The sequence below is a fragment of the Gracilinanus agilis genome, chromosome 5 (assembly GCF_016433145.1).
Source record: "Gracilinanus agilis isolate LMUSP501 chromosome 5, AgileGrace, whole genome shotgun sequence".
NCBI classification, from domain to species: domain Eukaryota; kingdom Metazoa; phylum Chordata; class Mammalia; order Didelphimorphia; family Didelphidae; genus Gracilinanus; species Gracilinanus agilis.
The window spans coordinates 29,600,514-29,618,228 of record NC_058134.1 but is presented as its reverse complement, the minus strand read 5'-3'; positions in this window follow the sequence as shown (position 1 = coordinate 29,618,228).

Below are 17,715 nucleotides of genomic sequence, written 5' to 3'. Positions count from 1 at the left end.
AAGGAAGGAAGGAAGGAAGGAAGGAAGGAAGGAAGGAAGAAAGGGAGGAAGGAAGGAAGGAAGGAAGGAAGGAAGGAAGGAAGGAAGGAAGGAAGGAAAGAAGGAATTGTTATTGGTGCCTCTTGTTGGTGCCTACAGATAAATTCTTAGAATGTGTGAAGTCATTCTAGGGTAGCCACAAGAAATCTCTGCTGGTGACTGTATCTCCCCTGACCTGTATGTGATCCCATTGACATAGGAAAAAGTGGAAGGGAAAACTCCTTCCATTATTCCATTTAATATCAGATGCCTACTGAAGACCTACAGTGGTCAGGGGCCTGTGGGAGTGAAATTGCATTTTTTTTTGCTTCCTACAGAGGAAAGACATAATATTTGGTCTTATCCACTGAGAATTCTGCCTGCTGATTTAATATTATGATACTCAAGAGTAGTTCTTTAATCATATCTTGTTGTATGTCTGGAATGCTCTACTGACAATAAAATCCTACCTATCTTTCAAGACTTCTTCTAAGATAAGACCAACTAGAATCTTCTCCATCCTCTGAGGATCTAGAGAACTTTCTGGCCAGATGATTCATGTGCCATTTAGATATTTCCTTTTATTGTAGTTATCTGGGGGAATATCTTCTCTTTTTCCCAACTAGAGTTTAAGTTCCTATATCTCATTTGCATTTGTATCCCTTACATGCTATTTTCCATAAAATCATTATTCCATTAGTGAGGATCATCCCATTAAGGCTGGGCTTCAGTAGAGGAGAAGGGAGGAAGAGAACAAGCATTTTAAATGCCCACTAAATGTCAAGCAAAATCCTTCACAAATATAATACACTTTGATCAGTAGACACTCATTTGCCTTGGCTGAAAAAAAATCATTTATGTGAGGCCAACCTAGCAGTAAGATTGTCCAGATTTTTCTAGGCTAGTCTTTGGATGACAGGCATACAGGCATCATCATGGCATGGAGGTAATCCTGAGTTCGTGAAGACTTCCAGTGACAAGAAAGCTGGAAGCCTTTTAAGAAGGACCTGGCTATTTTAAGAATAAGGATTTACTTTCTTATAGCTCCTTTATTCTTCTTCCCAAAATTATTTCATACTTATTTTTCACATGTATATATATATACATATATATATACATTCTGTATGAAAGATAGCTTGATGTGGTAGATAGAGAGCTAGCTGTGGAGTCAGGAAGACCCACTGTCAAATCCCGCATCTAATGTGTGACGTGTGTGACCTTGGACAAATTCCCTAGCCTGTTAGTACCCATAGGCTCTCTAAGACTAGGAATTATTAAATGAATGACTAATTCATTAAAAATTAATAAGAACTTAGAATTTTCAAAGCACATTGCACAAAGTTGGAAAGAAGGTTGGAGATAAGGTGCATTAATAAAGGTAGTTCCCTGCAATCTCCTTCACCTTCTGTCTTAATCAGGTATTGATTCCAAGGCAGAAGAGTGATAAGGGCTAGACAAGGAAGTGACTTGCCCAGGGTCTCATAGCTAGGAAGTATCTGGGACCAGATTGAAATCCAGGACATTCCATTTCTAGGCCTGATGCTTTCTCAACTGAGCTGCCTGGCTACCCTTGTCATTAAGTAATTTAAATCTGATTCTTCTTGTTTATTCTGCATACAGTTATGTGCATGTCATCTTCTCCACATTACTGTGAGCTATTCCAGGTCAAGAAACTATTTTATTTTTGTCTCTGTGCCCTTCCTGGCATGTGCATTGCTAGGTTCTTAATAGATGCTTCCTAATCAATCAGTTTATTGATCGTTGATGGATTGTAATCCTTTCATGTTCGTAAATCACTTTTCTTGCTGCAACTTTTGAAGAAGGTGGGGGAAGTGTTATTATTTCCAATGTATGGAGGAGAACTGAGAATCAACTAAGTGTCAGAGCTGAGACACAGATTTTCTGACTACCAAGCTAAGGGTTGGATGCATTTGGGGGCTGGGTGGATGGATGGATGGATGGATGGATGGATGGATGGATGGATTGATTAGTGAATAGCAGAGGTTGTCTAATCCTGATTCTACTTTTGGATCCTCTATTAGAAGAGCTCAGTAGATGTCAGTCATGCTGGGGAAAGGGAAAGTAATCACTTTTCAGATTTTGATTTCTCCAACTGCCTTTGCTCATCACAGAGATAAGAGGGAAGAGAAAACCACTCAGGAACCAAAGCCTCACGCAAGGTGAGACAAACTCCAGACAGAGCCAAGTTTCAGGAAAGGTTAACAATCTTCCAGCCAAGTGAAACAAGACACAGTCAGAGCCAACCGTCTTCCCCCTCAAGCACCCAATCGTCCCTTGTTTGACTTGGGTTATTCACTATTTAACAGCAAGCCTTCGGGTAACTTGGCTCACTCTCGAAATATCACACTTTCCTTTAAAAAAAATTGAGCTCCAGAAGAAAAACCATTGGCCTAGTGTTGTTTCTTTTTAAACATTTTTGTCAGCTGAAGGGCCTTACAGTCATATTGTTTGTGCAAGGCTTTTGCTGTACATTTTTATCGTGGCCGTGTTTATGCTGCATGTCTAATTAGCTTCAACATACCAGATGAATTGTCTAAACCCGTCTGGCATGCCATAATTTTGCAAAGCTTCTCATCTGCTAAAAAATATATTTGGGATGGTTTTAGATTTCAGGAATCAAAAGGCGTTGATGGATCCGGTTCACCAGAGGAATTATTTTAAGGGGGGCGCTGGGTGGAGTCACTTGCCAATCTGGCTGGATGCTGCAGAGAGGAGGCCCAAATGGCTTTTGCAATTCTGATTTGGGAGCTCGTGCCAAAAGCATCAGCTCTTATTTTTCCTTGAAAATAAAGGGAAAGATTTTTTAAAAATGAAGGGAAAGGAATTGTGTTGCTGAGAAAGCCTCTTGCCATTGCCAAGATCAGGCAGGCACACCATAGAAGAGGGATTGAATGAAAGGCATGAGAAACCATTGCAGGAGGGAGAAAAAAAGACAGAGGAAGAGGAGAAATTGGGCCAGTTTTCTCCAATTCTTCAAACTTCTATACTCCCATTTCCAGCAATCTGTTGAATATAGGAGTAAGGGGAAAGAACTTTTTTTTTCAAAGATCATGAGTTCAAATCTTGGTTCTGTAAATGTGTGATTTGAATAAGGCCTCAGTTTGTTCATATATGAAATAGGGGTGTTGAACTTTGGAAAGGGTTCTTAACCCTTTGTGGGTCATGGATCACCTATAATTCATGTGAAAAAAAATTCTGAGTGCTTTTGTCTACTTCAAGTCGACAGTTCATCATAGTGATCAAAAGTGTCAATACGATTTTAGACCATATAAAAAAAGAATGATGTTGAGAACAAAGAATGTTCCAGGCCTGCTGTGCCTTGTCGTGTTCGTACCACACCTGGATCACTGATTTCAGTTCTGCAAATTGCATTTTATGAAATGCATTGACAATCAGATGGCAAGAGAAAAAAAGCTCCTGCCAAGCAAGGATCTGTGGATCCAGTCTGTGGATGCTTAGCCAAGAGTAGAAAAACTTTGAGGGAACATGATACCTGTCTTTAAGTATCTGAAGGGATGTCATACAGAAGAGGAATCAGACTTGTTCTTGTTTGTCCCAGAGAGCAGAACTGGGAGCAATAGTTAGAGTCATAGACAAGAAGATTTAGATTTAATGCAAGGAGAAACTTCCTAATAATGAATGCTGTACAAAATAGAATTAATTCTTCTGGGAGACCATGGATTATCCATTACTGGACCGCCTCCAAAGAAAGCTAGATGACCACATGTTGGTTATATTATAGAGTCAATTCTATACAATAAATATTTGTTGAATGCCTGCTCCTACCAAGGCATCAAGTGGTGTTTGGATCAGAAAGTCAAAGCCAAAACAGCCCTTGCCCTCATTTGGCTTACATTCTATTATAAAGTAGTTCTGTTCATCTCTGATCTGGTCTAGATGACCTCTCAGGTCCCTTCCAGCTCTGAGATTCTTTGATTCTCTATTTCTGGGATTATCCCAGTTTTTAAACCTTTATCTTCCATCTTAGAATCAATACTAGGTATTAGTTCTAAGGCAGGAGAGTGGTCAAGGCTAGGCAAAGGGGATTAAGTGACTTGCCCAGGGTTACACAACTAGGAAGTGTCTGAAGCCAGATTTGAACCCAGGACCTCCCATTGTTAGGCCTGGCTCTTAATCCACTGAGCTACCCAGCTGCTCTAGATCATCCCATTTTTACTGTCTAGTTGACTGTCAGGGATATGGGCATAAGGAGAGGCATGGAAACCAGAGTGCAGAGTGCTTATTGCAGAATAGGACCATCCAAACATGGTTACCCCACCAAATTACAACTTCAAATTATAGGTAGATACTGAAGGGAGAGAGAGGAGTTCTGGGCTTATAGCAGTTCTGATACAGTAAAGGAATGAGGTAGAATCTCCAGCACAATTGTGCCAAAAAAGCAAACTATCTTAAGGGAGAGAAATTGGGTAATTGGGTGAAACTGTCTTGTCACTGTGCCCTTTTAGGGGTGTTCTCTCTGACTCCTTGTTGACTTTCTTGACTCCAGGACCATCCCCCTTCCATGTTCCTTTGCTTCTATCCTAGCCCTTGGATTTGGTTGCTCCATGGCCTTGATGGGATATAAAATTCTATGAATTCCTTTGGACCACAGTTTGGATCAGATTTTTCTCTCCCCAGGAGAATTCTTTCCCTTGGGCTTTTTAAAATGGCATTCTTAGCCCTTCATGCCCCTAAGAGGCAAGGATTCATTCTGTGGTAGGGATGCTACATGCATATAAATTGTTTGATTCATTGAAAGTCAAGAAACATATATTATTAAACCTTCAGTTTGTACCAGGTAACATGCTAGGCTTTGAAGAATATCAGGGAATAAGCCACTTTTGTAATAACTTCATTCAGGAACTCAACTAACATTTTTTTGAAAACTCATTATGAAATTTAAAGTGGATTATGCATTGATGTTATTTTTATTAATTTTTTAAAAATTAGCGTTACTCTCTCATGTTTTATATAATTTGATTGACAACAGGTATAACTATTTCCATCTAATTCCAACGTGTGACCTTACCTTACCATCCCCTACAACCACAAGTCCTTCCCACTGAAAAAGCCTTGTTTTTATTTCGAATATATATTATATGTGTGTTTCCCTCAATAGAATGTAAGCTCATTGAAGACAAGGATAGTTTCATTTATAAACATTTTACAATGAACTCCTACTGCATGCAAATGGAAGACACTGCTAGGTATGGAAGAAACAAAGACAAAGAACAAAGAATGAAACAGCACACAAAGGGATGTTTTACTTTCTAGTTTAGTAGAAAGACAATTTTATAAACAAATTCTAAACATAGCTCTCAACAGACAGATGATGTGCTCTCATTTCTGTCTCTGTACCCACCTACCACCAAATACTTGTGAAGTTCCCCATTGTATCAATGCAAATGAATTGTACTTACTTTGCAGAAATCAAACAGTTTTACCTGTATTTTCTTTTCTCCAAAGTATAAAGTAAGTTTCCTGGAGGAAGAGCCTGTTTCATTCTTTGTTTGATTTTGTCTTTGTCTCTTCCATACCTAGCAGAGTGTCTTCTATTTGCATGCAGTAGGGAGTTAATATTTGCTGAATTGAATTGCCTGTTGAATACTAGTATACTAGGTAGTGTCAGGGAAAGCAGAAGATCTCAATTGGTGAGGCGATTATAATCTTTTTTTTTTCCTGCTTCCATAGTGAAAAAGCTCTCAGAAGCCAGATGATGGACTCTCTCTGAATTGCAAAAGCCTAGCAACTTAATATGAGGAAACCTGAGTAAGATGGCCAAATTGACTAGCTAAGTGTAAGGGTATTAAATAGCCAAAGCAACCCAGTGGGAATAGAGCCTATTTAGGGAAAGGAAAGAAGGTTTGGGTTTCAAGAGTAAAGTAGCCCATGTAAAACATATGAAAAGTAGGCTAACACTATAAACTGTAACTCTGTAGGATGAGTACACAAGATGACGTCCAAAGCCCCTTTCAATTCTGAAATCCTACGTGCTTAGAATCCTAAAATATCACTAGATCCATCACGTAGAAGTGACAAACAGTAGAGACAACAAAGGTTATGAGCTCACTGTAAGGAGATTTCACAATACTTCAGACTCAAAGGCTTTAGGAACAGAGGGAATTTATGGTGGGATGTCATGAATGAGTCCAATTCACAGAAAGGGAGACAGGATGTAAGCAAAGGTAAATAATCTGGATTCAAGTATACGTGTTTAGAGCGCATTCGATTCCAGTCTGCCTTGACAAGAAATTTGTATGAAAGAATAATAAGAGATAAAAATGGAATAGATATTTGGGGGACAGATTGTAGAAGACCTTGAATGTCATTTTAAGAATTCGGGATTTACACCTATATATAATGGAGGAGCCATTGGAGATTTTGTGATTTGAGAGCTTACAAGGAGGTAGGTTTTATTTTCTAATTTGGTAGAGAGACAAAGAGACTATTTCAAGAAGGACTCATGTAAAAGAAATATCAGTCCAGGGCAGAGTCTCCTAAATTTTCCTGCAGTCATGATCCTGCTCAACTTTCTTTGACATGACTTACTTTTACCAGTTTCTAAACATTTCTGGGTGACTAATTGTCTTTGTAGCAACTACTTGATAAATCCAATCCAAACAAACTTTGGAGACTTTGCCCAAACAATGCGAAATGATATCAAATGAAAGCAAATAATAACTTCTTGAGTTAATTTCTCATTTCTTTCGAGAAGCTTAGTTGATTTTGTAAATATATATTTTTTTCTGCTTCCATAGTGAAAGAACTCTCAATAGACGGATGATGGCAAAAGTCTAGCAACTTTAAAGGAGCAAAACTGAGTAATGTGGCCAAATTGAATAAGTGTAAAGATATTAAATAGCCAAAATTCCCTGTGGGACCAGGGTTATTTAGGGAAAGGACAGAAAGTTTTGGTTTCAAGAAAGAAGTAACCTATTTCCTTTATAACCTCTTGAAAGCCATTACAGTAATGTGAAAGAACACTAAACTTGGAGTGAGGAGACACTTGGGTTCCTGTCCCACCTCCACCACTTGTCAGCTGTGTGGCCATAGTCAAATCACTTAAAATCTCTGAACTTCTATTTCTTTTATTGATTGGGAATGATGATATCTGTAGGACTAACCTCTCATCATAGGATAGTGGCTACAGAATTGTTCTAGAAGCTCCAAAAACCTTGGTTCAAATCCTGATTTGTGATTGTGACCAAATCTTGAGTACTGGTATTAAACTCACAGGAAATAAGTGCCACTAATTCATAAATAAGAATCTCTGTGGCTTTACGTCAACCCAGTAAATCACATAATAACTATCTATGTTGTATTATATCTTTATTTATTTGTTAAATATTTCCCAATTATATTTTCATCTGCTTCAGAACACCCTAAAAAGCGTTGTAGACCACATGGTACTTGACATCTCTGTTCTAGACAACTTTCTAAGACTGTAAGCTATAGAAAGGGTTCTATCCTTCACCAATAGATGGAATTTCCTACCCTGGAAGTTCTCTGAACCAATGAAATCACAATCTTATTCCCTAATCCTATTTACGGTAAAGGATTGTTTTGAGAATCAAATGAACCATATAAAGCACTTTGCAATCCCTAATGTCTGTAAAATTAATTTAAGTTTTAATACATTCTAAACTAGTTCTTGTTAAAATTGATCAAGTAGTATAAATATGGTGAAAACACATGCATTTAAGAGGATCTCACAGATCTGGGTGTGCCTCTAACGATAGTTTGTTTTCCTCCATTCAAATAAATGTGTAACAGTAAATGGTATCCTTGGTAAACAAAGCATCTTGCTTTTCCACTGGAGTTCTGGCATGGCGCTTGGCCACAATGCAGTGCCCTCTCTTTCCCAGATTAACACAAACTTTAGCCCGCAGCCTTGACTAAGTAAAACCATTTTGGAGGACTTAATGGCAGTGGAGAGGGAAAAGCTAAAGGAGATTTCTACTAGGCAGGACTGCCGAGCCATGCTTTCTGAAAAGAGCCATTGTCTCCAGAAGGCAATGAGTGACTCAGAGACTCCCTTTCCCCTCCGATTGAATGTAATGTCTCATCCAAGGGAAGCATAGCTGGACACCTGAAGATAAAAGCCTAAAGCAGAGCACAATCATGGAGGATTTGTTTTGACTTCAATTGATAGACTTTGGGTTTACTCTGAATTCCTGTCTTTGGGGAGCAAGAAGGCTTTCCTTTAAGCAATTCCCAAACATCTGGCGGAGCCCCCAGAGTCAGAAAGGGGATTTGGAGACTCTTAAGGGATACTCAGATTACAGAATTGTGCAGATGAAAGAAGATGGAAGGGTGAAGAAACTACTAAAAGTTCACTGTTGCTTTCTTCCTCAGGGCTATGTACAAGCCTTTTCTAGGCAGTGCTATAATAGCAAAAAGGAAAAAAAAGAGAGAGAGAGAGAGGAGAGTGGGAAAGGAAAACCCCTGCCAGAAGCTTCAATTTGCACGTTGGTTTGTAAATTGCTACTCCTCCAGTCCTGATTTTCTGTGTTGTGCCAACATGTTCCAGATAACATAAAAAACTTGCTAATATTTAACACATGTTTACTTCACACTGTTTTCATTTAAACCTTAGAAATAAGCCAGGGCTCTATTTAGCAACATGAGTCACTCTCCTGATTGACTTGTTCAAAGCTTGATTTTTGAATAGGGATGCTGGGCATGAGAAGGAGTGGGAGAGGTAGAAGTGGGAAGCCCTGTGGAAGCTTGAGATTCTGTGATGACTTCTTCAAGCCCTGGTCTTTTCAGATGAGTCATCTTCCCAGTCTGGATGCCCCTTTTCCCTCAAGGATAGAGCGGTCACATTGGTCTTGAAGTCAAGAAGTCCTCAGTTCAAAATCTACCTCAAACATATACTACCTGTCACTAAGCGACTTCATCCCTTTGTCCCTCAGAAGCCTCAACTTGAAAATGGGGGGGTTGAGACTCAGTGGTCTCTGAGGTCCCTTTCTAATTCTAATTTTACAACCCTCTGATGTAGGCTGTAACCCATCCCTGCCTGCTTCATTGGGTACATCTCTTGTCCATGTCCTCTTATGAATTTCTATTATAACTAATTCTCAGTTGTGTGTGCGTTTTTTACCATGCCTGTAATTTCATTAATCTATGGAACTCCCTGTGATGAAATTCCATCCTTCAATACAGATCAACATCCACTCACTACCTAATGTCTTAGGGACTTGCCTTTCGTGGTCATCAAGGTCCCTTGCCCAGTGTCCTACAGCCATTAGGTGTCAGAGACATAACTTGAACACAGGTCTTCCATACTCTGAGGTCAACTCTTGATTCACTGTGATACACTAACTCTTTACTCCATACTGTATCTGGGTATTTTTCTGAATCTCACTTTTAATGTATTGAATTGTGCTGTTTTTATTAAACTCATCCACGGCAAGTGTAATAATAATAATAATAATAATAATAATGATGATGATGATGATGATGATGATAATGATGATGATGATGATGATGATGATGATGAAGGAGAAAGAGAAGAACCAACATTTACATAGTGCCCTATGATTTGCTAAACACTTAACAAATCTTTTGATCCTCTCAAGAATTGGGAAATATGTGCTATTATTATCCGCATTTTACAGATGAAGAAATCAAGGCTGACAGAAGTTAAGTGACTTGCCCAGGAGCGCATAGCTAGTAAGTGTCTGAGGTCAAATTTGAACTCAGATTCCCTTGGTTCCAGGTCCAGTACTCTATCCATTGTACCACTTAACTGATTCTCCTTCCCCAAATCATCCTGCCTTAACTGTATCCATATGTATATAATTACTGATATTTTTTCATGTTGTTTTACCCAAATGAATATAAATAACTCAAGAATAGGGACTGTTTAATTTTTTTGTCTTAGTATCTCCAGCACCAAGCACAGTGCCTGACTAAAAGCAGAAGATTAATAAATACTTGTTACCTGATTGATGGATGGATGCCATACCTCTCATCACCTAGCAAAGGATGCTTTTATAAAGAAAATAATTATCCCCACTGTATCTGATTTTTTTAAAAAACACGTTTTCATAAATCAGAGTATGCTAATTGGACTAAGCTAACAAAGTGCTGATAGTGAGTAACAATGGAGATGGCAGTGTAGACAGTCAGCTAAGAGCATGTAAACCAAGAGAAGGTCCATCCCTTGCCCACTTTGTAAAGAGAGAGGAATCTATATGGCAGATGAGGGGAGGAAGGATGATGGTTTGTGAGGCAAGCCCAGAGATCGTGGTTGCCATGAAGCAGAAGCTGTACCCCAGGCAAGAAGTATTGCTCCATTCCATCCTTCTCTCAACTGCCAAAGTGATATTTGGTATATACAAATTTGTCCACTTCCCACACCACCTCCTCCCTGCTGTTCAATAAACTCTACTGCTTCCCTATTACCTCCAACATCAAATATAAAATTCTCTGTTTGGCTTTTAGAGCCCTTTGTTAGCGCCCTTCCTTTCCAGTCTTTTTCATCCCCTTTGCTCTCTTTCACATACATGGAAACCCAACTACACTCATCTTCTTGCTGTTTTCTTCACATGACACTCAATCTCCCATGTCTGATTTTTCATTAGCTGTTTGCCTTGTCTGGAATGAGCTCTCTCACATCTCTATCACCTGGCTTTACTGACTTATCCCAAGATTCAGTTTAAGAGGCATCTAGGTAGTCAGGTCTTGAGTTGGGAGGACAAATCTGGCCTCAGATACTTCCTAGCTGTATGACCCTGGACAAGTCACTTATTTCCAACTGGCCAGCCCTTACTGCTCTTCTGTCTTAGGAGTAATACTAAAATTCATATTGAATCCTAACTTTTATGAAGATTCTTTTCCAGTCCTTCCCACTGCTTGTGCCTTCCTTCTGAAATGACTTCTAATCTAGCCTGTCTATATTTTGTAGGTACCTAATTATTTACAGTAGCTTGGTGGCACAGTGGATAGAATGCTGGGCCTGGAATCCGGAAAATCTGAGTTCAAATGTAGCCTCAGATACGTATTATCTGTATGAATGTGGGAAAGTCACTTAACCCTGGTTGCCCCAGTTCCTCATCTGTAAAATGAGCTGGAGAAGGAAATGGCAAACCATTCCAATAATAAAACAAGGAAACCCCAAAAGGAATCATGAAGAATGACTAAAATGACTAAAAGTGGCTAAACAACAAATTATTTACATGTTTTCTCCCCAATTAAAATGTGAGCTCCTGGAGGACAGGGACGGTTTTTGTCTCTCTCTGCATCCACAGCCCTTAGCACGATGCCTGACACACAAACACTTCATGAATGGTTATTGACAAGCTCCATGTGGCCGCCATGCTGGTTATGGTTGAGATGAATTTTGACTCATGCTCCAAGATGGAGCCAAAAATAATAATCCATATTTACCACTTCCTTAATATGTATATTTTCCCATACTGGGAACTGAGTTGGCAAAAGGTTTGTTTCAGCACAGGGTCTATTTCTGATAGAAGCCGGCAAAGTTGTGATACCCTCAATAAGGGCACGTCTTACCCTGGAAAGTCCCTCTCTTGTACCTGAGGTTCCTTCTTCCTGCAACATCCATTTTAAAGAAAGTTAGCTATGTCCATGCCTTCATTCCTCTCCAAAATCTACTCCTGACTCTAAGGACTACTTTCTCCAACATTTTCTCCTCTTTCTCCTGCTCCACTTTTCAGTTTTCTTTTGTGTTTTAACTTTTTTTTCCTATTAGAATGTAAGCTCTTTGAGCAATCCAGAACTATGCCAAAAAGAGCCATAAGACTGGGCATACCCTTTGACTCAAACCTATCTCTGCTAGGTCTGTATCTGAAGAGAGCAAAGGGAAAGGACCTTAATGTACAAAAATGTTTATATTTTTATGGTCACGAAGAATTGGAAACTGAAGGAAGCGTCTCAGTTAGGGAATGGCTGGGCAAGCTGTGTTATATAATTGTAATGGAATACTATTGTTCTGTAAGAAAGGGCAAAGCTGGAGGGAGGTGCTCAGTGGATAGAAATCCAGGCCTGGACACAGGAAGTCCTAGGTTCAAATCTGGCCTCAGACACTTGCTAGCTCTGTGACTCTGGCAAGTCTCTCAGCCCCAACTGCCTAACTGTTAGCGTTCTTCTGCCTTGGAACTGATATTTAGTATTAATCCTAAAACAGAAGGTAAGGGTTCATAAAAAAAGAAATGGCATGGTTGGTGAGATTCAGAAAAAAAATCACAAGACCAATATGAACCGATGCAAAGTGAAGTAAGAAGAACCAGGAGATCATTGTGCACAGTAACAATGCTGTTTGTAAAATTTGTTGAAATGATGATGAAATGATGAAAAAATTGATGATTTTTGATGATGAATGATGAAAAAAATTCAATCCACCTCCAGAGAAAGGACTTATGGACTCTGAGTGCAAACTGAAGTCTAATTTTCTCTTTTTTTTGTAATATAGAAATATGTTTTATGTGATTTCTCATATATAATTAATATCATAGTATTGCCTTTTCAGTGGCTGGGGAAGAGGAGGGGAGAGAAGGAAAGAATCTCAAAGTGAATTTTTAAAAAAATAATATTAAAATAAATAATATTTGTATTTTTAATAAAGAATGTAAGTACCTTAAGGGCAGAAACTGTCTTCTTTTTATTTTCCTTTGCATCTCCACCACTTAGCACAGTGTCTGGTACATAATAAGAGCTCAATAAATGCTTATTGTCTTGTCTAAGCAGAGGAGGTGGTGCTAGCCAATACCGGTAAAAAGAGTTTTTTTATATGGGACTCAAAATCACACATCTAGGACCTAAGTATAAAGTAAAGCATCCCAAAGTGATTCCAGACCTTGAAAAACATTACAGAATTCTTTATGGGTGCCTCTCAGGGTCAGGGTGGGGGTAATCTTACAGTTGTTTTTAACCAACAAACAAACTGTAATGGAGAGTTATTAGTCAGCAGGGCATTTTTGGTTCCTTCCTTATATCTGTTGATATACCTCATGTCCAAAAAAGTCTTGATGCAACTTAAAACTACTAAAGTTTAGGCTGCACCAAGACTATTGGGAAACCCTGTGTATCCATTTTGTGTCTGTCTCAAATTGTGATAATTGATGTGGATGCCTTTCCTTCCTTCCATCTCTTTATCATATTTCATTATCAATAACTTGCTTAAATCAGTTCAGCTAGAGTTCTTTTAATTACAAGCCACATTTCCTTTTTTCCCCATTTCCACACTTTCCCCTGTCTTTAATTAATTTTGATCCTTGCTCTAACAAGGTAGTGGTTTGATAGCACATGGATAGCTGCAGAATTACTTCATAAGAAATTGCATATTTTTGTATTTGCTTGTGAGTATGTCGTATTCCATCTTGCTCCACCTCTCCAGGGAATGTAACTCTGAGGCCAGGGACCATTTCTTTTATTTTTAATATAAATCAATAATTATTTATTAAGCATCTACTATGTTCCAGGCACTGTATGAAGCCCTGGAGGCACAAAGAAAGTCAAAAACAGTTTTTACACTCAAGGATTTCACTCACACTTCTAATGAAGGAGACTATGCAAATAACTCAGTACATACAACATGTGTCAAGCAGCTGAGAAGAATCTAGCATCTAGGGGTGGGGAAGGGGTGAGTGTAGGGGTGGAGAAGGAATGGAAGGACCAGGAAAGGTCTCCTGAAGAAGGTGGGGTTTGAGCTGAATCTTGAAAGAAACCAGAGAAACACAGAGGGAGGTTATATCTCTAGTGCTTCATGTAACACATCATTGCACATACTTAATAAATACTTTTTCAAGTGGATTGTTGGATTGAATTAGGTTAAAGGATTATGACCAGTCAGACTTAAGGTACATTTAGCATTACATCAAACATAATATGCCTTAGGTTGGGGAGAGATTTCTCTGGACCCAATAGGGGTTCAAGCACAAGAAAGGGGCCATTTCAAGAAGAGAATGGATGGATTTCATGAGACTATTTCATTAGACTAATCCATATAACAGAGAAGAAGACCTATTGGGAAATATTTTCTGTAGGTCTCAGAGCCCTATGATGTCTAGGTCCTCACGATTGCTACAGAATGGCACACCTATCAAAATGGTCCTATGGTATTTATTTTGCTCATTCTGACTTGCTCAGACTGTGGCTTAATGGTGCCAAGAACTCTCTGAAGGGTTTTATGTTTCCAACATTGTTTCACTTTCACCAGGGAAAAGATTGGGAAGTAAGATGCAAGATTACAATTCCCTTAGACCAGTGATGGTGAACCTTTTAGAGGTCGAGTGCCCAAATTTCACCTTCACTCTGCATGTGAGCCACCCCCTTGCCCCAGACAGAGGAGGGAGGAAGCGCTCCCATTGGGCTGCTGGGCAGAGGGGCAGGTGATGTGAAAAAATGTCCTCAGGAGCATGTGGAGAAGGGGAAGTGAGTAGCCCCTCCAACACACGTGCCATAAGTTTGCCAACATGGCCTTAGACTATGAAAGTTTTGGCATGCTATCCCCTCCAATACCTTGGTTCCCCAGCTCCATCCAGACAATCTACTAGCATAGGGGAAATGGCCATTGCTCTACTTGAAAACATGGGTCCAACTCAGATTCTTAGCTAACATAGGCTATTTTCACCTCTGCTGGAAGGAAATGATAGCCCCCAGAAAGCCCAGAGGGACAAGTCACTGGGGATAACAATCAGTGAGGAAGCTGTCAATTCATAGCTGGCAGGTCTGTGCTTCATCTCAGTGTGTTCATGAGGATGAGCATGGAGATGGCACATGGAAGAATGTTAATGGCTCCAGTACAGAAAACAAGAGAAGTCCCTGTTGACTCATTCTGCTTGACACATGTTCTGGGTTGTAATTTGATGGGTGAGCCCCATCCCTTGGAGAACTGTATTCTGGGTCAGAGAGACAATTATTATTTATGTAAGTGTGTACATGTGCATGTGTTGAGTGTGTTTAAAGGGCAAATCAGTGATGTGGATGTTAAAACCAACAATAAGTGAACTGTTTAGGAAAAGATGAATTTGTTGCTGGAGAAGAGGGACAGGACAGGAATGGAAGTTTATGGTTCATGGGCTTTTACACAGGATAGTAGATAGTCTGCTAACCCTACAGATGTTTGTTAGTGCTACTCGACTAACAGTACAGAGTTTTCAGTATCCTTTAGCATCAAGGAATCTCTCTTTTTTTACATACTTTCACAACTCTCCTAGCAGTCTATTAGAGGTTATAATTTAGTGAGCAGCTGGGAATGCATTGAGCTAAATTGAAAGAAGCAGCCGCTAAGCTTCCTTGATGGGGACCGACAAGGAGTGAAGGCATGTGGCTGAGACCCTGAGAGCGCTGGATTTCCTGTGTAAATCCCAAACTAGATTTTCCCTTTTTTTTCCCTACTTCTCCTGAGTGAGTTGGTCAAGCTGTGCCATTTATTTTATTTCATTTTAAAAGTCTTTAAACCGAGAGCATTTAGAGTCAGCATGATGTAGTAGATAGAGAACTGGCTTTGACCTGGGTTTATATCCTGCCTCTGTCACATACTAGTGGTGTGATCCTGAGAGAATCACTTCTCAACGTTCTAGGCAAATGTCTCAAGGCTAATTTAAAAGGCAGCTAGGTGGCACAGTGGGTAGAGAGCCAAGCCTGGGGATTAGAGCTCCTGGGTTCAAATCTGACCTCCAATACTTCCTAGTTTAGGGACCCTAGATAAGACACTTAACTGCAATTGCCTAACCCTTCCTGCTCTTCTGCTTTGGAACCAATATTTATTAGTGATTCTAAGATAGAAAATAGAATTTTTAAAAAGTAAAAACTAAGTTTTTAAACTAAAAATAATAATAAAATATATAAAAACATTTTATTTAAATATATTTAATATATTTTAATATAGTAAAAATATAATAAAATATAATAAAAAATTTAAAAATTTAATAAAAACAGAAAAGTTAACAACCTCCATTGATGGAGAGAATTTCCTCATCAATGAAGTTTCTATCTCCAGATCAAGATTGTATCCCATGTAGTTTACCTGCTCAGCTATTTCAGCATCTTTGGGGGTGCTCTCTGAGGAGACAACAGATGTAGACATCATGCCATCAGTGGTTCACAGGCTAGCACAGCAGTAGAGTGGCTGGCTATCTGAGGTCTCTGTATTCTACATATTCAAACTCTGAGATGATTATTTAAAGAGTTCCAAGTTCATGAATTAATAGGTTACCCTGTGGAGTCTCTCAAGGGAGTAGTTGTAGAACCCCTAGAATGGAGAGTCAGAAATTTCCCCCCACCCCCCGTTCCAGAAGTTTCCAGATCTATAACAGGAAGCTGTACTTTATGATCACTTTGACAGCTGAATGGAAATGGATTGCAGTGGGGGTGAGACTCAAGGCTAAGAAATCAACCCCCCCCCAAAAAAAAAACAAATAAAACCAAATGACCATTCAGGCATGAAGCGATGAGCCTCTGAATGACCATGTAGAACCTAGAAAATGGCTAAGACTCAAAAGCAGAATCAGAGGTTCTTCCATGTGAACAATAGCTAAATAAACTCAGCCAACAAAATTTGTTGAAAAATAAGCATCAACTGATTTGCTAAGTAATGCGGATTTCTTCATGCAAACAGACTTCTTTATGATAGAGTTTAGGACCAAGCTATTGCCACCCAACATTATTATAGGAAGAACATCCTTCAGGAGCCCAGATTTAGGAATCAACATAGATTAATCCAGAAAATGATGGAAACACTCCATCTTATTGCCTCTAACTACAAAAAAAAAAATTTCCCCTACAAAATATCTAGCAGTACAGGATCTGGTAGCTTGATTGATACATTAGGAGCTTCTTGTGTTTCAGGAACTAATAGATGACCAAATCTATATGCCACAAAGACAGACCCCTGCTGTGCTAAAGAATACAACCAATAACCCTATTGAAATCCAGGTCATTATTACAGTCCAAAGGGCTGCCCACGATTGCTCAGAAACAGCACAAATCAAGAACAATTTAAGCATGATGTTTCCACTTGATGCCACCATATCAAATTATTAAACTGTTTCTGTGCTAGATTGAAAGAAACACTTTTATTTATTTTTTTAAACCCTTAACTTCTGTGTATTGGCTCTTAGGTGGAAGAGTGATAAGGGTGGGCAATGGGGGTCAAGTGACTTGCCCAGGGTCACACAGCTGGGAAGTGTCTGAGGCCAGATTTGAACCTAGGACCTCCCGTCTCTAGGCCTGACTCTCACTCCACTGAACTACCCAGCTGCCCTGAAGGAAACACTTTTAAAATATAGTGACCTGGGGCAAGTAGGTGGGTCAGTGAATAGAGAACTAGGCCTGGAGATAGGAGGTCCTGAGTTCAAATGTGGCCTGAACACCTCCTAGCTGTGTGATCCTGGACAAGTCATTTAACCCCCATTGCCTAGTCCTTAATTGCTCTTTTGCTTTGAGCCTGACACCCTGTATCAGTTCTAAGATAAAAGGTAAGAGTTTAAAAGAAATAGAAGAATCTTACAGAATACGTCAAAATCATATGGGAACAGGATAAGATACATATCATCCTCTTGTTCCATCTGCCATTGGAGTTTAACTGAGTTTGCTTGCCGGGAACCTACAGAGATTGAGCTTATTGCTAAGACTTTAGTTCACTGACAGAAAGCACTTATTTCATGTACATGGACAATGAATGGCCCGCAGAACATTACAAATAAA